The sequence below is a fragment of the Paroedura picta genome, chromosome 8 (assembly GCF_049243985.1).
Source record: "Paroedura picta isolate Pp20150507F chromosome 8, Ppicta_v3.0, whole genome shotgun sequence".
Taxonomy (NCBI): domain Eukaryota; kingdom Metazoa; phylum Chordata; class Lepidosauria; order Squamata; family Gekkonidae; genus Paroedura; species Paroedura picta.
The window spans coordinates 38630028-38657327 of NC_135376.1; the positions used below are offsets into that span (position 1 = coordinate 38630028).

Consider the following 27300-nt stretch of genomic DNA (forward strand, 5'->3'; position numbering starts at 1 on the left):
CAGAGCAGCTTTATCAGTGCTGTGGGGAGCCCAAGGTCTCCCAGATGGTTGCATGTGGAGGAGCAGGGAATCAAACCCGGCTCGCCAGATTAGAAGTCCGCACTCCTAACCAGTACGCCAAGCTGGAAGTACCAACCACTCTTTCTTTTGCAATAGATATGAAACCAAGAGGACAAATTCCCTTCATTGAGGGCAAAAGAATCCTTGTTTCTCTTTAGAAACAAAGAAAGCAGCATTAGTCAGTCCATATACATACAGGGAGGTATTCCATAAAGGTGGTGATTATGCTGTGTCACTTGCCAAATAACTCCGACTGAATAGGGTTCAATAAAGGCTCTGAGCATGCTTGGTGTGGACATGTTTCTGCGCCTGTAAATAACGATGCACAGAAGAAAGAGGCTGGAATTACATCCCTCCAGACAGCCATTCTGCAAGGGAGAGAATAGGGCACACGCGCTGTAATGCTATGCATTAAAAAGCACTTAGGCAGCTCAAACCAGTATTAGAATAGCACATAAACATGGCTGTCATGATTTCAATGGGACTCTGGAGTTCAAATGGGAACTCTAGTCGCTTCTCAGGGACTGCACAGGGAGGGGGACCCCAATATATTTTAATGATGTATCTGACACATAACAAATAACCTTCTCACCAGTGTTAGATTAAGGTTATGAGGCTCCACATTAAACCATTATTTTTTCTCTATAAGCCACACTCTCTCTGCCACACAGGTAAGCAGAAACAGCCATACAGAGAAAGCCAAGCACCCTGCCAGGTATCTGTTCATCCCATGTCTGAAGTTAGCCAAAGTACAGAAAGAGTGATAACGGTGCACCAGCTACTCTTTGTGCAGGATGACCGTAAGAGCCCAGTTCTGTGCTGCCATAAAGGAGCCATGGGGAGCATAGTGGGTGCACCTGAACAGATGACTCACGCCCACAGAGAACAGTGAGTGGTACACTCAAAGACAGACCTCACAAGCAAAGAAAGGGTGCTGCTTTGAATATGAGAGTTACCTATGACTTCCTTCTTAGCTGACCTCTGTCCAGAGCAGAAGAGGGCCTTAGATCAATGGCACAGCTCACGCCTTGCATCTCTGAGGTCCCAGCTCCATAAGAAATGTACTCAGAATCTGTATCCTTTAATATGGGAGGGCTTGTTTTATTTTTTTTTAAATCCTCCTTCTTTTTCTTTATTATAATGATTATTATACATTTGTTTTCTTTAATCTGCTATTTCCTCTTTTGTGTTGGTTTCAATGGATGACACATGTCTGGTAGTAACCTTTCCCCCCTTTCACTCAGTGGAGATGACATCTTTAGAGACAGGGTCTCTTACACACAAGAACCTTCAGGCAAAGGCCCAGTTTTAAGCATAATTAAACTTCTTGCTTGCAGACGGAGACGCCTCAAATGGAGAACAGTCTGGTTTTCCCCATTTTCCCTCAAGCCCAGCTGACTTGCATTACTCGAGCCAGACAGGAAGAAAAGTACTGAAAGGAAGTGCCATGAGATAACAGGCAGATGGCAGAGTTGCCCTGCTGGTTCCATTTGGGTTTCAAAACAGGTCTCCTGCCTCCCACCTTCTTTGCAGGCAAAAATAAAATAATTTACTTCTGAACTTTTTTTAAAGATTCCTTCTATTCCCAGCTCCAGTGCTATGGTCCCAATCCAAACCAATGTCCCTCCCCCTTTACCCTGAGAGGTCACAGTGAGGGGCATTATATAAATTAAACAAATAAATAAACAAATAGTTGCTTTTAAAAAATATATTTAAAAAATAACTTGCACAGTCCAACTAAGAATAAAAACACTGAGAAAAAATTGTTTCTGATTTCTCATATAGTGAGACCTCCAGTCATGTAGTTAGACCTTCCTGGTGTCTCTTCTCTGCTTCAGATCTGGCATATTAAATGGATTAAATAACAGAATATTTTATTGGTGGTATATTTTCAATAAAGAAGAAAACCTGTTTCAGATTTTCATTAGCAAGTACCCAAATGCTATCTATCATCTGTGCCATCTGTCATCTATGCATCCAGAGAAATAGGACAGGTCCAATACTTGACAGAAAGATGTCAGTAAATGTTCCCTCTTGAGAACCCTGATGGGAAAAAACTTGTGATGTCATGTTGTGGAACAGCTTTCTGCCATCCTTTTCCTGTAAGGATAATGCTGAGACAGCCTGGACCTAGAGCAAAGAGAAAATGAAAATTTCAGTGCAAATCTTAACCCACAGCAGAATTCAGTGTGATTCCTCCAGAGTGAAAAGTTAAGCTCATGCTGCAGAAGGTGGGAACCTTCCACAACATATGCCTTTGCTGTCATAATCCCTGCAAAACCTCTGTGGTTCTTATCATGAATATGCTGCATTGAAATTTGGCAGACACATTTACTTCTGGGGATGAAGGAAACAGCAGAGAGATAATTAGTACCCCCGGCTTGAAACACACACAAAAGCCTCACCTGGGTTGCAGTCATGATAAAGAAGTTCCAGATAGAAAAGCCATTGAAAGTAAGAGAGGAGCAAAGCTGAAAGTTCCTTGGACAGCCTCCTTAAGCAGTTATTATTAGACCAAAAGGTAACAGACAGGACATTAGAGACATAGATAATTAAAAGTGTATGGGGATTAAATAGGCTTCACTTAAATGACTTCAGCTTGATTGTTTTACAATGATTTTAATAAACTTGGAAGGAAATAACTGCTTAGAATTACATCTCTGTCTCCCTCTCCCTCTCCAGAAAGGTAGTCTATTGAAACTTGCTATAAGTTCCATCATGAAGCTGTCCTCTACGTTTAGTATGTCCGCCTTTGGTAGTATTTCCTTGCATGTAGCAGATGACTTGATGAAGTTCTAGATCTATTGGTGAAATTAAAAAACAGTAAGTATTTGGAAAGGGAAACGTGTTTCAGGTGTCCATATGCCAAAGCTAGAAGTCTCTTTTTCCCATCATGCTTTGCTCCCTTCCCCTCTAAAAAAAAAATGTGCTTTTGAGAAAATGCACCCCCTTAATCCCACCATGCTGCACCCTTGATCACTTCTCCCCCTTCCCCCCAAAGTGTCCTGAATGTAATTTAAAAAAAAACAACTGTGGGCTATAATGTTATAACATTATAGCACAGCTGTAAAAGACTGCAAGATTGCTTTTTTAAACTTAGAAACAGCATTGAAATACAACCACCCCTTTAAAAAAAAAAGGTATGTTTTTCGGGAGAGAGGGAGGGAGGGAGGGGGAAGAAGGGAGGGAGGGCGATGACAAGGAAAGGGGCATTCCCAAACTACTCAAAATGGCAGGCCCAGGGAAAACCTGATTGCATGCATTTCCACATTGGGCAGCTCTGAATTAGACCCATTAGACACTGTTTGAAAATATGAAATCTGGTTTTCTGGGGATTCCTTTGCCGCAGGGAAGAGTGGGGGCAATTCAGGACTGCACCTGAAGAAGCAAATATTTGTGCAAAATGGACAAAAACTGACCTTTTAAAAATGCAAATCCAGACAATATGGTTAGTGTGGAAACAGTCAGAGAGGGATTGGTTGGAGGTGTTGCATTGTACATCACAGAGGGCATAGAATCGAATATTCCTTAAAAGTGGGGGTGTACTATCACCCACCTGATGATACCCTTTAGGCTGATCTTGAGAAGAATATGGAAATAAGGGAGGTAAATGAAGCAGATAAATGTTATGATACTTCAACCTCCTCAACACTGACTCAACACGTGCTCAAGTCAGAAATGATATTCCTAGCCATCATAAATACCTGTGCAATGGTACAGTTGCTCACAGAGCCAAAAAGGAGGGTGGTGATTTTATTTAATTAATTAATTAATTTATTTATTTATTTATTTACCGCCCTCCCCAAAAGGTGCAGGGCAGTTTACAGGGAACAGGGAACAGATACAGATAGCAGAAACAGATACAGATAACAACCACCACTTTTTTAAAAAAAGGACTTAGCTCTGGGAATATTTCAAGTCCTGTTGAAAGATGGAGAGGTTGTTACACCATTTGGGAAGAGTGACCACAATGCTTTATAGTTCAGCATTCAGGTCAATGGAAACTTACCCCTGAAGTCCAAAACTAACATTTGAGGTCAACAGAGAGAACTTAACAAAATGAGAGGAATAGTTTAAAGGAAAGGAATTGAAAAGAAGGAAACATAAGCCCTGGTAAAAGAAATGTAAGTTACATTAGACATACTCAATGACTCTTCAGGAATTCAAATATGAGACTGGTGATCTACTAAACCATAGATATAAACTATCACAAAATTCAGTCATTATTCCAGAAGACTGGAGAGTAGCAAATATTATAGCAATTTTAAAACAGGTTCAGAGGAAACCAGGAAATTATGGGTCAGTTAGCATAACATCAATGAGCCTCTTGTGGCGCAGAGTGGTAAGGCAGCGATATGCTGTCTGGAGCTGTCTGCCCATGAGGTTGGGAGTTCGATCCCAGCAGCCGGCTCAAGGTCGACTCAGCCTTCCATCCTTCCGAGGTCGGTAAAATGAGTACCCAGCTTGCTGGGGGGTAAACGGTAATGACTGGGGAAGGCACTGGCAAACCACCCCGTATTGAGTCTGCCATGAAAACGCTGGAGGGCGTCACCCCAAGGGTCAGACATGACTCGGTGCTTGCACAGGGGATACCTTTACCTTTACCTTTAGCATAACATCTGTCCAAGGTAAAGTAGCAAAAACAGTATTTAAAGACAAACTTCTTAGGCACATGGAGGAATAAAATCTGTTGACATAAAATCTGCAAAGGGAAGTCCTGCTTCACCAGTCTTCTTTGAGAACATGAGCAAGCATGTAAATAATGGTGACCCACTAGACATTGTATATACTTGCACAGACTCCAGGGTAAATTTACCAGCCATTGGATTAAATTAATAATTGATTAAGGAACGGAGCAGAGTGTAGGAATAAATAGACAGTACTCTTAAGGATGGGAAGTAAGCAGGTGAGACAGCTTGGTGTAGGGGTTAGGAGCACGGACTTCTAATCTGGTGAGTTGGGTTTGATTCTGCACTCCCTCACATGCAGCCAGCTGGGTGACCTTGGGCTCGCCACAGCCCTGATAAAGCTGTTCTGACCGAGCAGTAATATCAGGGCTCTCTCAGCCTCACCTACCTCACAGGGTGTCTGTTGTGGGGAGAGGAAAGGGAAGGTGACTGTAAGCCACTTTGAGACTCCTTCAGGTAGGGAAAAGCGGCAAATAAGAACCAAGTCTTCTTCTTCTTCTGGATGGTGAAAACCATACGAAGATGCTCCAAGATGCTCTCCATAGATTGGGTGAGGAGGCAAGAATGTGGCAAATGAAGTTCAGTGTAGGTAAATGTGAAGTGACACATACTACAATTTAAAAATCCAAGGTTTAATTTTATGCTATAGTGTCTGTACCTGAGACCAAGGGCAAAAGATAGTCGTAGGTATTTCAATGAAAATATCAACCTAGTGTGTCACAGCAGTCAAAAAAAAGACTATGCAGGACTATGACTGTTAGAAAATGGATTATAACTATAACAGCCTTCATTATAATGCCCCTGTAAAGATCTATGGTGCAGCCTTATTTTCAATACAGTGTGGAATTCTGGTAACCGTTTCTCAAAAAGGATATCCCAGAGCTGGAAGAGACCAACCAAGATGATTAAGGAGCTCAAGAATATTCCATTTTTTGGTTTAGAAAAGACATAGCTAAAGGACAAAATGATAGAGGTTTATAAAAGATTTACAAAATTATGCATGAGAAAGATGCTGGAAATAGAGAACTTTTTCTCCCTCTCCCCAAATACTATAACTGAAGGGCATTCAATTAATTTGATGGTCAGAAGACTGAGGATGAATAAATGGAAATCTATCTGGCATTGTCTACTGCCCACTGCTCTGGCATCATGGTTCTGGTTCTGTGGAATGGGGTCCCTAACGAGATGAGGGGAACTCCTTGGAAATCTTTTCAGGCACTGCAAGGCCTGCCTGTTTCAGGGGCTTTTGAGGGGGGCTTGAATGGCAGGCATCTTTTTAATACTTGTTCATCTTTTTTACTGCCAGCTGAATTCGCTCCAGATAGATTGCTTGAAGAAAACAGGCAGCTGCTACAAAAAGTCAACTCCAAAGTGGGGAATAGGGATTATTAAGAAGCAAACTAAAAGCAAAACATCCAGCTCTGCAATGCTCTCATATCGGTATATGATGTGACCACATTTGGAATACAATTCTGATTGCCACCCCTCCAAATAAATATTGTAAATGGGGGGGAAAGTTCAGAAAAGGCCAAGTAAAATGATGAAAGGATTAGAACACTTTGGGTATTTTGATTTCAAAGGGAGATAAGTAAGGAGGTGTCATGACAGACCTTCTTTTTAAATGTGTGAAGGGTGGGGAAAGTGAATAGAGAGCTTTTCCTCCCACTCATCAGCTTTGTTGGATCCCCAAGGTAGAGTCTTTCATACCACCCAGTACCTGATCTGCTTAACTGGAGAACAAATGCTGTACCACTGAACCAATAACAACCTTTTCTGGATTGCAAAAGGGGCTTCAGATGTCTGCTGTTAAAAAGTTGTTTTTTGATACCTGTATCTATTTGTAAATCTTTAAAAATACAGGACTTTCATAAGAAGATTTTGGCTAGAATGGCACAAACAATGAACATTCTTTGATCACAAGGATGAAAGAATATTGATTATTTGAAATGTATTTTTAATTATAATATCTTTTTAGTTAAATTAGCTTGGCTGTGTGAGTCAGGGCAGGTGTCCATAATTATGGTTTTAATTTGGCCTCAATACATTCTGATTAATGAACAAGGGTAGACAGAAATCATTCTCTAGGTTATGAAACTTTCTTCTAAAATCCACATCAATTTAGCAGAAAACATTTTTAGGAGAAGACCTATCTTCTCCCATTAACAGTGCAACCATCCCCCTGAAATGTAACCAATGCTACCAGACCCTGGATTATAAGCAGTGAAAACCAGTCCTTTTGGATTGCATTCTGTGGTGCCAGAAACCCTACAACAACAGACCTTATCAGGGGACACTAGCACTTGTGTGCTTCTTCGATCAAGACTCAGTCAAGACTATTTCGACTCTGGACTTTGGACATTTGCTCTGGCCTAGACAAAAAGAAAACTTAGGCCAACCTTTCTCTGGAGAGCATCAGTGAAGCTTGGCATGGCTGACCTCATGAACTCAGCATCCCTGCATCCATGGGAAACATACGCACAGTGCTGGCAATTTGAAAGAGCATCCTCCTTCCAGACACCCCACCCCACTAAACAGCAGATCTCAGGAGTACTTTCTTGTTTCTGAAATCCCCTTCCTATCCATTCTATCATGCCAGATTGCCAAAAGCTTTATTGCTCTAGCTATCTAGCTCAAACCAGGCCCAAAGTTTCCCAGATCATTCTATTTGATCACTTTGTTCCAAGACATCCTGGATAAATCAAACTTTTGGGCCTATATCAAAAAGGGGCATCTGCCCCCTTTGCCCAAAGCCTACGTGACTTTCTACCGTGTATCTGGCTAAGGAAAAGGTACAAAAACCCTTCCTTGGAGCTCCCAGGGTGCTCACTCGCCACTGGCGACACCCAACTTGGATGCTGGTTTCATTTGTGTGGCTGACCCCCTCCCTCAATGCACCCAACTTCTCCATCTGTGCAAGATAGGTAATCGTATGAACCTTGATGTCCTTCCCCAAATGTAGCCATTTCCTCTCATTTCTTTCTGCTGTATGTTTTGGTGAAATTGCTTAGTCTTCTGTAAATAAAACTACAAATGATTTTAAACAGTATTAGTTGCCTGGCTTGGATTCCTGAAGGGCTTTAGCACTTCGTAAGCTGTGCAAAACAGATCCCTAGCTAGTTAACCACCTTTCAGCGTGTCCCCAATATTTGAACAGAGCATTTTGGTTAACACTCCCCACAACAGACATTCTGTGAGGTAGGTGGGGCTGAGAGAGTTCTGAGAGAACTGCGACTGACTGGCTGGAGGAATGGCAAATCACACCCACTTCTCCAGATTAGACGTTGCCACTCTTAACCACTATACCAATCTGGTTCTCTTCGCATCCCATGTAACAGTCATGGCATTTTATGAATGAATCTTAGAATTAAGAGAGCTGATAGATGTATTTCCTTCTCACACTGGGTTTGCTAAATCACTGTTAGACTACACAAAGCAAACAATTTGACAAAGGGCCTTTGTAATTTACAATGCAATCCTATGTATATATAGGCCAGAATCTATCCCAAAGTCAGTGGGATATACTCCCAAATACTTATGCTTAAAATTGCAGACCTAGGCAGCTAAAGGATATAATCTAAAGTTGTCAAAAATAGCCATCCTTCTTTGGTGAATAGTCGCACCAGCCAATAAGTGGAGAAAACAGGAAAATAACATGGTAAAAAAAGGTGTTGTTTTTTTAAAGGATGAAAAACTAACAATGCAATCCTATGCAGAGTTACTCCAGTTTGTCAGCCCAATGAAATAATTCAGTGCAACTGGAGTTTTTACCTTGAGAGGAATAAAAGCTAGAAAGAAGGGTCCCCATTGGTTTACTTGTCCAGGGCCAGGTTAAGATGATGCCACTAATTCCATCTGTAGCTAGTGAACAAAAACTAAAATAAGAGAGCAAATAAGTGTTAATTTGTTTGCATATTGTGACCAGGGACGTGGTGAAATTCTCAGAATTAATGAAATCAATTATTGCAGAAATTCAGAACTAAGTAGCATTTCAAAATTACAAAAAGTTCAGATGCTGCTTTTGAACTTTAGCATTTATGAAAATGAACCTCACATTTTGTGGATGAATTGGGAGATCAAAATGTTAATGGTCTACCTGTCAAAAGCAGTACTTATTCTCAGGACCCTAAATGTCCAGAACCCAGGAAATAACAGACAGTCACACAGCCATGAAGATGCTAGTGATGTATCTAACAAAGTAAGAATGCTCCATAGCAATTCAAAACACAAAAAGCACTACATTCCTTTAGGAGAAGAAATGAAAATACAGGGCAAGCAGGATTCTTGAACAAATGCAGCTGACTGGATGAACACTGCTTTAAACTGGCTTGCAGTAATGCCAAATCCTAAGGATTTGCATATAGAAAAATGGATCTAAATAAAACCATTAAATGAGCGCATTACCCAATAGCTAAGGCGGTCATGGCCAGAACTGAAGGTTCAGTGCAGCTTGGGAGGGGATTCTTTTTTTCCCTCTCTTATTGAGAAATGTTTTGAAGGGCCCTCTTGATGCAGAAACTGTAGAAGCCATCACTTTAAACAAGTTGTCTCTTTGTGAGATTTTCCTACAGGACTATTTTCCAAGGACTATTACCAGTACCAGATTTTCCAAGGACAATTACCAGTACCAAGGCAGTGGAGCAGAAAACTTCTGGACTTGGGTGAGCATCAGTGTCACAAAAAGAGCAGAAGGGTATCAGCAAGAGCATGATGTGTTATAAGCCACCTCGAGATTCCTCATGGGGAGGCGCAGCCTAGAAATATAAACAAATAAAATGATCCAGGACTGATTCTATGGGTTGTTTTTTTTTATTATGGAGACTAATGCTAATTGTTATTTCTTATCGTGATACTCTTGAGCCCTTTTCAGAAGGTTACATTTGGAAGTATCTAAGCAAGCATACAGAGTGGGCATATTTTGGTCACCACTTTGTATGAACCAGATTCCTTTACCTGTTTATGTGAGGTGAATGGTGACAGTGCGTGTATTGGCAGGATCATGGTAGCATGAGTCCCCAGTATGCATGGCTGAATATTCCCAAAATTAACATCTAATAAAGTGTTTTAGTTATTTCTTTAATCCCATGTTCCCTCAAAAGAGTACATGGTGGGGGCTTAACCTCCAGCCACCCTCAAAGGCTGCATTTAGGTTATTTTTATATTCAAAAATGTACAAATTAAAACTAGATGTCAAACATTAATGTCACAACATTAATAATTTTATACATGTATGAATTTCTGGGTTAAAAGACATCCTGAAATAACAGGGAACAGAATTAGGGTTTTTTCTTCATATAATAGACCCATTTCCTCATCCAGTGCTGAAGAGTTTTGGCCCATCAATCTATAGCAATTTTTAAAAAACAAGTCTTTAACCTTCCTGTGCCTAGGAGACTGTGTAGGTGACCTCCTTTGGAGAGTTTGGACATGTCTGTTCAGGTGACCAAACAATCCTAGGACATTGCACTTTGTTTCATCCTGTCCAGTCAGTAAAGAAAAATGAACATGGTAAAATACGGTATATTAAAAACAGTCGCTTACCACCACCGAGAGAAGACACTGATGGAAAGAATGAAGAGTGCTCCCTCTCCCCGTGTGGTATGTTGAGGATCAAAACCAAGGACTCCTTGCCCAGTTTCCTCCCATAAAGTGACTGAGTGAGCTGAGATTTCTCAAAAGGGATCCTTCTTGAACACGTGGCATGGCTGATATGTCAGTGCCCAAATTCCCCCTCCCAGTCTCTTCTACTTTCATGCTCCAGATGACTGTACAGCATTCCTGTTCACATTACCATTACTTCTGAGAGCAAAGCACATGGCTGAGTGCTTTTCAGTGGGGCGACAAACTAAATAAGCCCACAGAGAAGACAGGGTTTCTTTAATATATTGGGGAGCAACTCCCTCCACATTCCAGAAAATGTGTACAAAAAGACACATCCACATGCTCAGTTAGTGGACCTGATCGGAACTCAACATGTTGTGAGCAGTCAACAGTGCAATCCTCCACAGTGATACGCCTGTCTAAGTCTATTTGCTTCTACATAAGGGTGCAACTGTGTTTAGGGTTGTTAGAGTTAGTTAAGATTGGAATCTGAAGGGAGATGGGGAAGTTGACACTACTGAAGCTCTGATGCACTTACAACAACTGAAGAAAGCAATTTGGATCAGAGGGGAAAATTTCCCAGGTGTTTGTCATCCTTCTCCCCCTCCATCTGATAACTTCTAACAGGCTCCAGTTTCTTATGTGATAATCCCATTTTCAGTTGAAAATTCTCTTTTGTCCTCCTTCAGATTTCTTAACTTTGGCTTATGTTGAAATGAAAACTAATTCCTGTCAAAGTCATATAATGAATGTACTGGCTAAACTGGGATTCTCAGAGGAGTCTCTATTGAGGCTTGGTTTGTCTGCAAGTTTAATAAATAAAGATTATTAGATGTGTGTCTACGTAGATACTGGAATACTAGGTATTCAGAGAATTGTCTCTCTTTTTTAAGCAGTCTGCCCCCCGCCTTAACCCTCCCACCCTGTTTTACAGATCTGTCTCATTTTGAGCATAAGAAGGCCATTACTAAAGCAATCTGGATGCTTTACAAGTGACAATGTTAAGATGTCAGTATAACGAGACCCCATATAATGAACAAGTCTGCTCTTGCCTCCATAGGTTCATTGAGGAGATTTTTTTGGTGCCCAAGGCTCACAGTAGATCATGAAAGATCTCTTGGGAATATTTTATTACAATGCTCAGGCAGGTTGGATCAGAACAAATTGGTCATGTTACTTGCAGATGACGGTAAATGAGTAACACTGCAACTGGCAAAGTTTGTGGTCCCAGATATAAAGATACATTGAAAACCAGCTGATGCATGTTTGGGCAACAAATAGTTAACTAGCTTTACATTGGATCACTTCTTATGACAATAGGAATTGTCAGTTTTTGATAATTCTGTTTCTTTAACTGTCAAGGTTTATGTTTTTAATATTGATCTTGCATTTTAATCTTCTAATAGATGTTATATAGATATTACTTTACTGTGATCTGGTTTTATTGGGTTTTTGGAGGGGTATTTTGTTTTGTTTTGTGTGTTGTTCTTTTTGCTATGGCTTGGGCTAATACAATAAAACAAATTGGTATATATTTGCATCTATTAAAACAACCAAGCTTTCCCTAGAAAAACTTCACACAATATGATTTTTGAAGAGAAGAGGAAATGCACCTTAAACATTATATCAGTTTCCTCTACAAAGGTCTCTTTATTTTTTTTCTACCCGCTAAAAGATGAAAATATTCCCAGCAGTTTCAAGAGTAAGTTTCACCTTCTTGAGGATTTGCATTTTAGTGCTGCTTCGTATCATGTGTGATGGCACAAAGATGAAAAGGCTGTTTAAGCTTTGAGGTTAAGAGAGTGGATGAAGCAGGGTTATGTTATCTGGAGTCAAATGATTAATCTGCATTTAACATCCACTGATGTCCCTCAGTACAATTATTTGGAAAGTCCCATTGATTTCAGCTGAAAATAAATGTGCTTTATTTTTGCCTTCCTTACCTAATGGTTCTCCCCTAACTTTGATTGTGACCTGGAAGATCAGCCAAGAGTACCTTCTGACTATACAGTCAGGATTCCAAGTTCATACCGGCTTGGTGAGAAGAGATGCATATGTCCCACGCCTATTGATAGCTACCCTACTTCCCCTAGAGCAAAGATGTTAAATTCATTTATTACAAGGGTTCAACCTGACATATTTCATTTTGGCAGTCCATGCCATGTGTGCCATAAAACATAATCCCAGGTATCAGAGATATAAACTTTATAAGGGACACAGGCGAACCCAATTAACAATATTTTTTACTCAACATACAAACATGCTTAAAACATTAATGCTCTTACAGTATATACCAGATGTCCATCCTCCCATTTCCATTGCCTGTTATGTGTTAGCACTGAGCCAGTACACAGGGACATAATGCACAGCCTCTGTCATCTGGCAGTAAAGGTAATCAGCTGTTTGCAGGCAGGACAAGAGCCCTAGACAGGCCAGTTCTGGCCCACAGGCCCTACATTGGATAGTTCCGCCCTAGAGACTTGCCATGTTACACCTAATATTTCTGGTAAGGCCTTGGAGGAGGATCATGATCTCATGGCTTAAGTGCCACTCAGCGCTTAACACCCACTCAAGACAGCTGTCCCACCCCTGAGTGCCTCCTCCTCCAACTGTCTAGCCTGTCTGTCCAGCAGCTAGCCAGTCACCTTCCATCCCCCACCCCTAACCACCCCCTCCTCCTTCCACTTCTCTCTGAGGCTTAGAGGCTGCAGATCTTTGCTGCATGAGAGCTGCCCCTGCCGCTACCTGCAGCCTTTCCAGGTCCTGGGGGGAGGAGGAGGCCATCCACAAAGTTCTTCCACTCCACCCCCTAATCTAGTGCTCATTGTATTCCTGAATGCAATGGGCTTGGCCCCCAGTATTTAAATAAGTATGGAAAACATGTATAAAAATAATGATTGTGCTGTATTTTAGTGCTTATTCGGCAGTGCATTGGATCTACTCTGACTTTTTGAAATCAAATGCAACCATTGTAAAATGCCTGTTCTACCATCTCAGGATTGAGATGGGTGTTGCAGGACAGCTGGTCCAGGATGTCACCTGAGTTCATCACTGTCACCTGGAGCTGGAACACTGGCAACAGCCACTAGCACTGTGGTCTGTTAAAGGGATGCAAAACTATGCAGTGGCGGGAAACTGGATTAGAGCATGGAACAAACCTGAAGAGAATTCAAGTGCACAAGATTCTTAAAGGATGTCAAGGACTACAGAGACAGGTATGTACTTATCCAGCATACATAGTAATGGTATGTAGAAGAAGAGGAGAGAAAAAGAGTTGAGTTTTGTACCCCACTTTTTACTACCCAAAGGAGTCTCAAAGTGGCTTACAATTACCTACCCTCCCTCTTGCTATAATCAACACCCTGGTAGTAAGGCTCAGAGAGCCCTGAGAGAAAATGTGACTGGTCCAAGACAGACATGTGAGTGGGGAATCAAATCTGATTGGCCAGTTGAGATGCCACTGCTCTTAACTAATACAACAACCTGGTCCTCTAGTAGGGGTAATGACAGAACCACAACCCACATGGCACAAACTGGATGCTATCTGTAAACTATTCAGTCACAATTATCTCAGTGTATTTCCACTTCTATGCATATTTCTAAAATAAAGACTTGAGGCATATTTGTGTAGAACTGTCACATCAAAATTAATGGGACTTAATTCCATGTACCATCTTTTTGATCCCAAAACTATGTTAATTATTCTTTTATCTATGTATAACAGATGTAAAGAAACACAACAAAAAGCAACAACAGAAAAATCTGAAGTCTGAGAAATACAGGCTTATTTTCCTATCTGTACATTTATTAACTGGGAACATAACTGATCCAGTAATAGGCACTGAATTCCCACTGAATTCAATGGAAAAAGGTTTAAGCACACATTCTCTCTCCTTGAAATCCATGGAATTTCAAATGCCTTATCTCTGGATGCCTTAGGTTCTTCCTCACTCTTTATAAAAAGAGTGTGAAAGTTTTGTTGTCAGCAAGACTGAAAGTCAAAACTTTGATTGAAGGGAAACACACACTTGCAAGCAACTTGAAAGCTTTTGTGTGTATAGAGTAAATTCACTCACAGATTCATATAAGTCTGTTATCATTTTCAAGGGATGTTAAGACTCATCTTCCACCATTTTGTTTTGTTCTGGAACCTGTTGCCTTGCTAGTAGCAACTCCTTATTTTCCAGTGCACAATTGCTGTATTTCATTTTTGGGAAAATTGATTTTCCAGGCCCCCATCATTTCAATGACCCAGTTTGGGGGACTGTTAAGCACACCAAACAGAGCTTAAACACCTTGGTTCTTATATGCTGTTTTTCTCTACCCAAAGGAGTCTCAAAGCAGCTAACATTCACCTTCCTTTCTTCTCCCTGCAACAAACACCCTGTGAGGTGGGTGAGGCTGAGAGAGCCCCGATAGTCCTGCTCGGTCGGAATAGCTTTATCAGTGCTGTGGTGAGCCCAAGGTCACCCAGCTCATTGCATGTGGGGACACAGGGAATCAAACCCAGCTCACCAGATTAGAAGACCGCACTCCTAACCACTACAGCAAGAATACTTGCTAATTAAAAAGTTGCAATAAAAAAACCCTTCCCATTTCCATACCTTAAAATTAATGTTGATGATGTCTCACTACTTTCCTTTGTGATTCATATATTAGAGTATCAGTAAGAATTCTTACTGATTCACAGGCAGTGAAATAATTTGGGCTGAACCACCATCAAAAGATCCTAATATACATCATGAGATACATCTTGGGAATATTTTATCATTTCCCAAAGTAACTAGATGCTAATGTGACACTGCATCCTACAGCTGGGCTGTGGACCAGTGTCTTATTCTGGAAAGGGACTTCTTCCTTGCACTAGTCCCACTTCCTAGCAATATGAGGCTGAAGCCGCCCAGAGGTACAAAACACTCTGCAGTGCAATCCCAGTGATAAAAGGAAGTCATTGGAAGCAAGGTGACAGGAAGGAATCTCCATCAGAATAAGCCAGTGGGGTTTGTTCTGCACACTGGGGACATGACTCAAAGACTGTCAGTGTGGTCATCTGTAGTCAGAAAGGCTACCCGCAACATTAGAAAAGTTCTTAGTGGTAGTAATAGTATTTTGTCTATATTACAGCAGCAAACACTAACAGTGACCAGATCCCTCACTGTTGAGGTTAGTGTTTTCCTGATTTTTCCATTCTAGGTAGGAGAATCCAAGAGGAGAATGAATACGATACCACTTAAGTGCAATGACATAAGGAACCCACCAGTATGGTCATAAATGTTTGGGTTATCATAAAGTTCTTTAGCATTTTATATGTAGGTATTACTCACTTTAATACCATGTATGTTTTTTAGTATTTTGCATTATGCAAGAATGATGCTTAAATCATTTTTAAAAGGAACTACATTAGAAATTCAGAAGGGGTTTTTACAAAGGCTATTCTTTTTTCCAATTGAACAAGTCAGTGCTACTTTTAAACTGAGATGCAGGAAATGCAAAGACAGTTTGCTGCTTCTGAAAATGGCCAAAGATTAAAAACATCCACACTGATCAGTAGATTGTGCAAGGCCAGCAGCATGCAAGGAACTCCCTGTCCCCTTCACATTTCAACAGATAATCAGCCCAAAGAAGAAAGATCTTTCTGGCCTGTATACTCCATCCTAGCTATGGCAAAAACTATGGGGTGGGGAAACCTCATGAGTACAATGGGCTGCATCGTTCTACGAATGCAGATCTCAGGGCTGGAGTTCCCTTTGCCAAGCTGTCTGATATGAGGGATCTTTATTTATGTGTAGGTAGTGTAAACAAGCCACCATAAGGGGATATCTGTTTTGGTTCAGAGTTTACTCCTTGCTGGATCTGGGCCACCATGAATTACATTTTGGATCTGAATGCATAATTTTATCCATTTATTTAAAATATCATATTCGGGTTTTCCATTTTACACCAACAACAACAACCCTCTGAAGTTGGTTATGATCTCCTAGTCTTGCACTATCACCACTATACCACATTGGCTCTCAAAAAGTCCCATCCATTAAGCAAATTGGATAGCCTTGGGCAATTACCACTTTTCACCTGGCCTGAGTCGTAGAATAAGGTGACCAGATTGTCCCACTTTTGGAGGGACATCTGGGGGTACCTGGCAAATTGTACTTACGTTGAAATTAAATATATATATATATATATATATATATATTACAATACTATTTTTACATTCTATGAAACTTTTTGTTGCTCCATATAGACCAAATTTTGAATCAAGAACCCCCCTGGTCAATGGTGTCCCGCTTAACCAATGTTAAAATCTGGTCACCTTATCTGAGAACAAAATGACTATGATTCAAGATGGAAAAGCTCTTTCTCCAGTGAGAAATGTCACTGGAGTTCTCAAGCACCGAAGATTCTCTAATGTACTCAGACTAACCATGAGCTGCTGCCACTTTCTTCACGGTTGGAAGATATTTCACATGTGCACTGGGGTCCTCTTTACGTGGAGCTGTGACTGAGAGCACAGGAGCAAAATAGGCCCTGCTTCTGTGCATGCACTTGAAAGTCTCTGGAATGGGAAGAATACCTGATACTGCTGAAACAACAGAATAACTTGCTGGTATTTCTAAACTGAAATCAAAGGGGAAAGAGAAAAGGGGATGCTGAGAGAAACTAAACATATGTTGGCGATATCAGAGGACATAAGAAAAGGAGCAAAACTATCCCCCCCTTTTTCTTTATAATGAAGAAAAGAGCCTGAATTGTTATCCCACTGAAAAGGTTCACAAGGGACCAAATGGCATTTTAAGATGGATCATGTAGCAAAACTGAAGGTCAGCAAATACTGAAATGTCTTTAGCTTGAGGCCACCATTGTCCCCCACCATTTTCTCACACTCTGCATGTAGACACTGAGTGGGTAAAAACAGGTATAAAAAGGAATTCATTTTGTAGCTATTTGCTTAGGCTGGGAATGCTGACACCCTTTTTCAAAGTTTTCAAATTGTTCCATTTTCAATCAGTTGTCTTACCCTGTGAGATTTTTGTGCTGAGCTACAAAACAGTTGAATTAATCCTTGTTTCCTTGCCGGTGTTTGCTTCAGATTAGGTAGTCCTGGGACTATATTTTGGCTTTGGTTGTTGTTAGTTAAAGGTAAAGTAACTGAGACAGACCAGGCAAATTGTGGCAGGTCCCCCCTCTGCAGAGGTATTGTCCCTTTTCTCATGCTTCTCAAGCACACTGAAGGGCTCTGGATTCAGAATTAACACAGCTGTGGATCTCCAGGGAAGAAAGGCAAAGCAGCTAAAAACTCCTGAGAGGAGTAACTGGTATGACGCAGACAAAAGTTTTCTCCTGACATATAGAGTGTTCTACTCTGTATGTCAGGGAAATAATTTTGCCTATGTCACAGTGAGGGGGGAAGAACTAACTCCTCAGAACTAGAGGCCTGACTCATATCATGCTTATCATTTGGATGTTTCCTTAAGAAGCTGATATGTCAAAAGACACATCCGTCTTCCAGTCACAGAACTCAAAAACCATGTGTAGTTTCATTACGGAGTGAGAACTGAAATAAGAGGCACTGCAGGAATGCACAAGGCCTGATAACATTTTTAGGAAATATTCATGTGCCTTAAAATATTTTTATTTCTTTTTCCCCTCTTTCCTTTTCCTCGGTGCAGAGAAATACCTTTTTACCTCAGAGTTCTGGATTAACAATCCCTCTCCTAACCACTACACCAGGGGTAGTCAAACTGCGGCCCTCCAGATGTCCATGGACCACAATTCCCAGAAGCCCCTGCCAGCGAATGCTGGCAGGGGCTTCTGGGAATTGTAGTCCATGGACATCTGGAGGGCCGCAGTTTGACTACCCCTGCACTACACCAAGCTGGCTCTGACTGCCTGGACAAATACTGTGACTTAGACAGCCTGCCTTAGAACAATACCAGCTATCACATGTATATAATAAGGAAAAAGTAACTGTATTGTTTACACCTTTCTTTTGTATCTTTGCTGAATCTATCAATTAACATGCTCACGTTGCTGCCAGTATGACTGTGTAACAAGCTGATAAATTGTCACATCAAAATAAAACTCCATAGAAAAAAACTATTTTCCTCCCTCAGAAACTGAAGAATTTCCCAGAACATGTAAGAGCCTAGTCACTGTGACATACTGATTAAGCTGTTAGATTTTTACCTGAAAAGACCCAGGTTCAGACCCCTTTGCCATGAAGTTCATTGGGTGATTTTGGGCCTATCATTCTAACCTGCCTCGTGATATAATAAGGGGATGGAACATAAGTATTCAACTCTGAGTTCCAGGGTGGAAGAGTGGGATTAGAAAACTGAATCAAGTACACATTCTACAGATAAAACTATATTCACCTAGGATATGCAACTTTTGCAGACTGGATTTTTCACATCTTCTTCTTGCTCCATTTAATGTCTGATTTTACTATGGGAGAAGATTAGCTTGATCTGAGACTGCTGAATTTGGGGTTGTGTTGCAGCTATTATCTATTTATGAATCAAAATTACTTTTATATTTCAGTCAGGAGCACCTTAGATGCCAACAAGAGACCATCTTAGAGACCAATAAACTCCTCTAGGTCTCTAAGTTACTACTGGACTTGACTCAAACTGTTTTACTGCAGACCAATACTGGTATCCTGTAAGATTATTTTTCATACTGATGCTGAATAAACTGAACTTAAATAGCTCTGAGGAGAAGCTGCGGTAAAGATAAGTACTGTAATGTAATTAAGTTGTTCTGAAGTTGCTCAGCCACATTATTATTGTTTTCATCACTTAAAACCTCAGAACTGATTAAAGATAAAATTGTAGTGAGGAGAAAACGGTCATCAAAACCACAGTAACATTACAAAAGTCTACTGTAACTCCATAGAAAACCCCGCTGAGGGGATTTCTTTTCTCTCCAAATGTCAGGGCGATTCAATCCCACCAATCCCCCCAATGTGTGTTGCAGGATTACACTTGATCACTGATCTGGCCACTATTATTCCCCAGCCAAACAGCCTTCCATACAATGGGTTGAACTCTGAGGAGGAAGGACTGCATGCACCAAATGTTACAAATGGTAACATATTGGGTTGAATCCCATAGGATCAATAAAATACATACTGCAATTACACAAAAAATAAATGTGACTCATTTAAGAACCTTTAGGTTCTTATGTATTAGGTTAGAGTAGGGCTGCCTACTCTCCTGTGAACCTACCCAACCACTTCAATCATCTTCAGAGGCCCTGAAATGGTCCAGAAGAAAACTAGTCCCTGTACCATTACAAGCCAGCCCTCAAAGGGCAACTCAGTACAAACCTAGCCAGCTATATACCAACAATGGGTCCTGGGTTGCCAATTGCCTAGTGACCATAAGATTGGGGGAATTCCTAGAGCATCATGCAGAAGTGTTGTGAGGGCCAGCAGCTGTGATGCTCAGAAATGATGTCATTTCTGAATGATACTATAGGAATTCCCTATTCTCTATGGTTTTTACCCTGGTATCTGGGAGAAATCCTATATAGGCATGGAGGAAGTGCTGTCACACCATCCTCTCCCCCCCCCCCCATCCATCCTTCCCAGACACTATCTTTGAAATCTCTAGCATGTTCCACAGCAAGGCTGGCAAGCTTAAATGGGTCTCAGATCATCCATTGCCTCCTCCAGCGATGCTACTGGCTGGTAGTATCAGAGGAGCAGGCAGCAAGTGAATCAACACCCAAACCAACATGATAGGCACCTCTGATCCAGGCTGAGCTTTGTGATTCCTGTAGTGCTGCTTGATGCTGATTGCCAGCCAACCCCCAGGCCTTTGACCTCACCAGGAATTTGCCCTGTATGTTTACTAGCCTGTGCTTGCAATATTTCTGTGGCCATAGATAAAGAATAATATAATGAGGAATACCTTAAAACAACTATGACAGCCAACTAAAAAATCTTGTGCAGCAGTCTCTAAGTTCTTGTTCTAACTAGGATTGTGCAATCTTAAGCAAGCCTTTAAACTACCAGTTCCATCACATTGCTAAATATAAGGGAATGTCTTTGAATGACAAATGCCACAGTTATGATCTACCCCTTCACGACGATAAGAACAATCATCATTATCTGTCCCACCAGGGCTGAGCATGCAAACCGGGATCACTAAGCACTGGTGAGATCTAGTAACAGCAATAATACCCCTTTGCTCCACAAATGCCCTAAACATTGTGGGAAAGCAAGTCCTACAATGTAGGTTCTACTTTGACAGATATGGCAAAGTAGCAACAAAGACTGGCAGTCTGGTTCAACCCTTGCCTGGCAAGGCTTCAGATTAGGAAGACTGAGAGGAAACATGTGTCCTTCTACTTGCTTCAGAACTGCAGTGGACTCAGGGCAAAGGAAGCTCACCACTTCCACAATTCAGAGCTGAATTTATTGTGACATCTGCTTCCTTGATGAATGACGCTTGCCATACTCATCTCTTCACCAGCCTCAGGGCTGAAGGAAAAGTGACACACTCTTGTCACACCTATCACAAGGATCAGAGAAGTCTCAGACCGATATTCCATGGTCCCACGGTGTAAGGGAACCTCAAGGAGGACCAGTGCTACATCACTAGTGTTCAAAGGATGTACTGCTGACTGGTTGGGGTACTATTGAGGGATGTACTCAGTAGTAGGGAGGTACTATGCTTCACCCAAGATATTTCTCATGAGTTCCAGATTGCAAGAACAACAGCTGAAGGGCCAAAAGTTCAGCTGCCCAGCAACCATTTAGCACCTAAAGCACTAGAAGAAGAAGAAGAAGAAGAAGAAGAAGAAGAAGAAGAAGAAGAAGAAGAAGAAGAAGAAGAAGAAGAAGAAGAAGAAGAAGAAGAAGAAGAAGAAGAAGAAGAAGAGTTGGTTCTTATATGCTGCTTTTTCCCTACACGAAGGAGGCTCAAAGCAGTTTACAATCGCCTTCCCATTCCTCTCCCCACAACAGACACCCTGTGGGTTGGTCGAGGCTGAGAGAGCCCTGTTATTACTGCTCGGTCAGAACAGTTTTATCAGTGCCGTGGCGAGCCCAAGGTCACCCAGCTGGTTGCATGTGGGGGAGCACAGATTCAAACATGGCATGCCAGATTAGAAGTCCGCACTCCTAACCACTACACCAAACTGGCTCTCTAGACCTGAACTGGTGGGACCAGGGTGGCCACTGTGGTTATCAGCAAGTCACTTTCCTTGCTCTGCTTCCAGACAACCTCATTTGCTTCCCTGATAATAGCTTTTTTTACTGTTTAGTCAAAAAAATAAAATTGCTGCCTTGGTATAGTGGTTAAGAGTGGCGGCCTCTAATCTGGAGAACTGGGTTTCGTTCTCCACTTCTCTACAGTGCTCTCAGAGCTCTCTCAGCCCCACCTACCTCATAGGGCATCTTTTGGGGGGAGAGGAAGGCAATGTGATGGTAAGCCACTTTGAGACTCCTTCAGTTAATGAAAAGTGGGGTACCAGTTCTTCTTTATATCGAAATTACATGTTGAATTGTAATCACTTAGTGGTTTGTTATTGGAGTGCATCTTTTCTGTATGAAGGAAATGAACTATGGCAATACAGTGTGATCACAGTAAAAGGATGGTCTAAGTACCTAGGACCCTACAACCTAAAACAGGGACCTAAATCCCTGTTTATTATCACAGGAGGTGCCATGTTAATTTATTTTTGCATGCTTGAAGCTGTGTTATGCATTCCTGAATACATGTTGCTCTTGTGTAACAGTTATATTGTTTTCCCTTAGGTAACACAAATCTCTGGCCAAACCACAACCTTTGCATGGATGTTTTGACACAGTACTGACATAAGACTGACATAAGGTGGTGGGCTATGCTTTGTCTAAGTGGCAAAAACTGTGCATAGCAGGCCCATGTAATCTGATCTGACTGAAATATCAAGACATCTGGGATTACGTTTATGTTGACAGATACTAAGGTAGAAGGAGGCTGGCCTATTTATCCCATAGTTGTTTACAGTAAAAAGTGCATGGGGTCATCCAACACATTCTTCTGTCTTGTGGCATTCTGCTGCACTGTAATTGCTTCTAAATTAACAAGCAAAACAATCAATGCAAAATCAGGACGTCAAGGACAAAATCAAAACCGCGCGTTTTCAGATTTTGAATTGACATGCAAGAGTAGACCAGAGGTGTCAAAAGTGTGAATTCTTAAAGCAATCTGCTTACTGTTTCTGGCACAACTCCACAGTTTGAGGTGAGATCCAAGGTTGTAAGCTTCACAGAGCAGGATGAGAAGATGTAAGGAAGTTTCATGAAGGAAGGTTCCTGAGGTTAGTTTCCACACAGCCAGAGTAGGCAGGCACAACTTGGCAAGCCAGAGGCACGGAGCGGAGATATGAAGCAGCAGTCAAAAACAAACAAACATGACATAATCAGTGAGGAAATTATTTTGCACATCCCATCAGACATGTTCATGAACCAGACAGCAAAACTAAAGAGATTGTCACTTAACACTGTTGTGTATGATCTCTGCACTTTTTCTTGATTACACGTGTTTTGCATTATTATATGTCACTCTCTTTCCTGCATTTCATGGGAACTTGATCATGCCATTTGCAAAATGTCTCTCTGTTGAGGATCCATAATATGCATCTGATGAAGTGAGTTCTAGTCAATGCAAGTTTATACTAGAATAAGACGTATTCGGTCATTGTAGTGGTGGTGTTTTTACATTCCTCAGCAGCCAGAACCAACTCTGTTATCAACAGTGCCCTAATTTCACAAAATTTAGTGGATGAAGAAAAAGTATCCACACAAAGGTTAACCCCACCCCAAAAAAACCTTCTGAAATTGTTTTCTGTATGGACTAAGGTCCAAGCATTGTAAACTGTTCTCTTGCAAATTGCCAGAATGAGGAACAAGACCTTTGATGGCCTCACATTTCTAGTTCAAATATGTATTTTATCAGTACATATTGCCTAGCTTGTATGCTGATCCAGTGGGAAATATTAGATATTCCACATATGCAGTATAGGGAAGAAAAAACTTTGATTCTTTTCCCACATTAAGAGCCCTTTTGACCAGGGGTGGGCAAACTGTGGCCCTCCAGATGTTCATGGACTACAATTCCCACGAGTCCCTGCCAGCAAATGCCATTTAAAGCCATTTAAAGCAAATGCTGGCAGGGGCTCATGGGAACTGTAGTCCATGAACATCTGGAGGGCTACAGTTTGCTCACCCTTGCCTTTGACCCTTTCTGACTCTGGTTATACTCTGGTTTCTCTTCAGATCGCATAAATCTTTCACTTTTTACTAAAGATTTCCGTGGAGAGGAACATTTATGAGTATTTCTTGTTTGCTTTAGGATGCTTAGGGCTAATCCTGCGTTGAGCAGGGGGTTGGACTAGATGGCCTGTATGGCCCCTTCCACCTCTATGATTCTATGATTCTATGACATGATTTGTGCACACTCACATAAGATGGGCAGGAAAAGGAAGAGAGCGGTTAAATCAAATATACATTTTAGCCTATATAGGTTTTACATTTGCACTGCTGATAAGGGAAATACAAAACCCCTTATAAAAGCCTTTAAAATGTTACCCATTGTTGTGCACTATAACTCTTCAAGGTTTGCTCCATCACAGTCCTGACAACTCTCCCTTTGTTAGCACCATCCAGCATGTTTTGAGTATTCTTCATAATTATTCTAGGAGCAATAAGATGAAACCATCCAAAATTCAGTTTGTGGCACATGAAACACTTAAAAACATCTCATTGGATTCTTCCCATAAATTGCCACCTCAGGCAAAAGTTTGAGGCTGCCATTTAGGAGAAAGAATTTTGGGTTGGGAGGGAGGAGGTTCTATCTGCATGGTGGAAGCTTTCTTTGTTGTTCTAGTTTGTGTCATTTTCAGTTTCATCCTTTCCACATCAAATATCCATACTTGGAAGGGATGCTTATGATGCTGCAGAAGAATAAATGTGGATTTGTTACTGCATCGGGTAACTGAACCCTAAGATGGATAAGTAGCCATGTAAGATGACAGACAGACAGACAGACAGACAGACAGACAGATAGATAGATAGATAGATAGATTGATGTCATGTTCAAACTTAACATTATTAGGCAGATATGCAAAATGTTTCATAGATAGATCTAAAATACAGGGAGAAATCCAGACAAATTAGAGCATTTTTACAGGCCTTGCATTTTAATGGAAAGGAGATTTAAACATGTGCTTAGTTCTCTCATTGAGCCTCAGTCAAGACAAAAATTCTTAACTTTACCTTTAGAACAGATTCCATTAACAGAATAGCCTACCCTTGGCTTTCCAAAGGTGGTTCTGTGATTGTTTCAAAAAGAATACTGCAGTAAATGATAGGATTGTAGAAAAAGGGACAAACAACATAAAGTAGTACCTTGCCATTGGAGTAACTTCTGGGACCAATGCAGGAACAGGTCTGTATGTCAGAGAGAAACAGCAGAAGAGGGATGCTAGAAAGATTTACTCACCAGATCTTGAGGCTGGCTCAGCCCTATGTGTCAGCCTTCCAATGGCATGGCAAAGGATTTTGAGTGCATCTCAGAGGAAAGGACTCAAGAGAGAGAGAGAGAGAGAGAGAGAGAGGCCTGAGGGCATTTCAGTGAATCAAGAACATTCACACAACCCAAGATGATAATAATAATGCAAAATCAAGAATCAACTCAAACACCACTTAAATGGATAATTATGCAAAACTGCTTTAAATGGCCACTTGTTCAAAAGCAATGGGCTTTAAAAGATTAATAAAATTAAACACTCTGTGGCAGTGTTTCAGTTCCCAACCCAAATGGGCCTTTCAAATCCCTTTGGACTCTTGTGGAAATGTACAACCAAATTCCCACTGATTGAAATGAGACTGGTTAGGCCAGGCCTCTGTGTTCATGTGACAATCCTACTGCCAGGGAGTTTGGTCTTCTGCAAATCAAGCACAAAACCTGCAGTCGGTGCATGATTTAAATGGGAAACCTCCAGTGTGCTACTACCAAGAGTTCTGATTTCCACAAGTGCTTGCATTTTAAAGCTGCTTTTACAATGCGAATTAACTTCTGGCACTTTCTTTTAACAGCTATTCACAGTTTTTAGATCCCTTGTATAGTATGAGACTATAGCACATTTACTCAAGGAAGAATTCAGAACACAAAAAGTACCTCCCTTTCAGATTCTGATCACTGTATGAGCCTGGAAAGCCCAGTGGTTGGACAAGAAACATCCCTGTCACTTTGCTTGTGTGATTATAATGAGAATATTTGATTTCTAGGTATTTGATTAATCTGTCTGTTTATATTTTAAAAGACTGAGAAGGAAGCCCAGATGTCATGATAGCTCTTTTAGTGAATACGGTGAATTTAGTATTTTGATGAATTTATCAAATATAAAAACTGAGAATAACAAAAGAAGGCCACAATCCAATGAAAATTATTTAGAATCTATTTTAAATGCAAAGGTTTTAGGACTTATTTGCTCTCAGTGAGACGGAGAATGATCCTGTACACAATTACTCAAAACTAGATTCAGGGCCATTTAATCCTATGTAAGAATGCACAGAAACAGAGTCATGACCCCCACCCTGTTGTCCCAAGCATGTTTTTAACATACCTATTGAAATTATTACATTTTTGTCATTATGCAAATCAAAACCTTATTTCTGTCTTTATGCAACCAGCAAGAAATTAATTGATTTCACCTTTTCCATTGGGCAACAATGCCACTTACTCCTCTGCAACTGTTCACCTGAGTAAGCCTGCAAGAATCAAACACTGGAGAAAAGCCATTTAAAGCATTAAAGTAATTATAACAACATTTCAGAGAACAGACTGGTTTAATGTTAGAATACATCACCGAAGGCAAAGAAAAGATTTGGGCTTTGTTTCCTTTTGACTACTGTTACAAAAAACAATCCATAGCTCTATCCCTCCCTCCCCCAAATGAAAATCTCTTACTGATTTTAAAACTAGATGGGACATTTCTGCATCATGGCAATTGTAATCTGCCCTTTTTGTTCTCGTTGAAAATTGAGAGAGAACTTTCTCTTTCACTGTAACAGAGACACTTAAGATTATATAAATAGCCTTACCACCATGGAAGTATATGAAGGTTTGCTTCTGTAGGCAGTACATATTTAATACAGATGTGTAAATGAATGCATATACTATGGGTTGAATGGAATTCTTTTTTAAAAAAAAATTGTACAGTCATTTCGCACACATCTTCCTTGCACGAGGTATTACATTAATCACAAACACTATAAACTAAACAAATGTTATAAATGCATGTGGAGGCATGTGGATGTACACCCACACACCTGTCCTCATTGTCTATATATTTAGATGTCAGAATGCATCTATACCTGCACATCCCTAGGGGGGAGCAAAGGTTTCCTCTTTGCCTACTTCAACCTCCAGGTTTTTTAAAAGAGAACTTCATTGTATATTCCAGAAAAGTATATTGGTGAGGCAGCTTTAACAGAGCTAAGGAGTCGGTGCAAGGAGTGAGAAACTGAATTGATGGATGGATGGTTAAATGAATATAAATGAACTGATACCTTTACAGGAAAATAACATTTCTTTTCTTTTTTTTATTCTATAGATCAGTGGGTTTTGTATCTGTAATTCTTTCATATCAGCAAAGAGGAAATAAACTCCCCATGTAAATCATTTCCCCCCACCTGGAAGCATATTAAAACCATGCTATTTTTTTTTCTTTTAAGCAGAGCCTCTCCCCACCCCCATTTGCTTATCAGTTCATCCACCATTACATTTTAAATGAAATGAAATGAGACCCCCCTCCCCCAAATTCTAGGTTGATGCAGGAAAGTGAGGAGCATACTTTTCTTGCTTTAGAATACTGACCTAGATTCAATTACAGATAGACCCAGAAGGGTGGATGACACCTTCCCATTGCTCTTCAAAAATTAGAAAAATGCCTCTCCTGGGCT

The 27300-nt window shown here is 40.8% G+C and overlaps 1 long non-coding RNA gene and 1 pseudogene across 2 annotated transcripts; one reads left to right on the plus strand and one right to left on the minus strand.

Annotated features, from left to right (window-relative positions):
• Nucleotides 1–1235: 1235 nt before the first annotated feature.
• On the minus strand, nucleotides 1236–27300 carry LOC143843301 (uncharacterized). 2 transcript variants are annotated; one of them, XR_013233526.1, is made up of 5 exons: nucleotides 24836–27300; nucleotides 23923–24028; nucleotides 22549–22687; nucleotides 8517–9499; nucleotides 1236–2861 (listed from the first exon to the last, which is right to left on the minus strand). It is a non-coding gene; the product is annotated as an uncharacterized LOC143843301 (long non-coding RNA). The 2 variants fall into 2 exon arrangements; XR_013233525.1 differs by having other exon boundaries at nucleotides 1236–2190; nucleotides 2717–9499.
• Nucleotides 23591–23699, plus strand: LOC143844098 (U5 spliceosomal RNA; annotated as a pseudogene).